This window comes from Penaeus monodon, chromosome 21, assembly GCF_015228065.2.
Source record: "Penaeus monodon isolate SGIC_2016 chromosome 21, NSTDA_Pmon_1, whole genome shotgun sequence".
NCBI classification, from domain to species: Eukaryota; Metazoa; Arthropoda; class Malacostraca; order Decapoda; family Penaeidae; genus Penaeus; species Penaeus monodon.
This window is the reverse complement of record NC_051406.1, coordinates 17,723,499-17,723,810: the sequence shown is the minus strand read 5'-3', so window position 1 is coordinate 17,723,810 and position 312 is coordinate 17,723,499.

Sequence of the window (312 nt, the reverse complement as noted above, 5' to 3'; positions counted from 1 at the left end):
CCATTTGCCTTTACGAGAGTCAAGCGAAACCAGCCGTGTACAAGTAATAGGAGATCATTAATCCTGCGAAATATGAACAGTCAAACTTTCGACCTGCGCTGAATAAATGTTTTCCAAAAGTGTCCCGTGAAATGTGAGGGAAAAGTGCGCGATTGACGCTCGTAAAATGACGCTCCTCGCACGCTCTCGTGAACTCGCGTTCGCACTCCCTCTGGCGCTTGTGTGATTGTAAACGTGTCCGCTTGCATGCATGCGTTGATTTGCAGACTCTCATGATCTCGTTTAGGTTCATATGCATATTTGCACACGCTG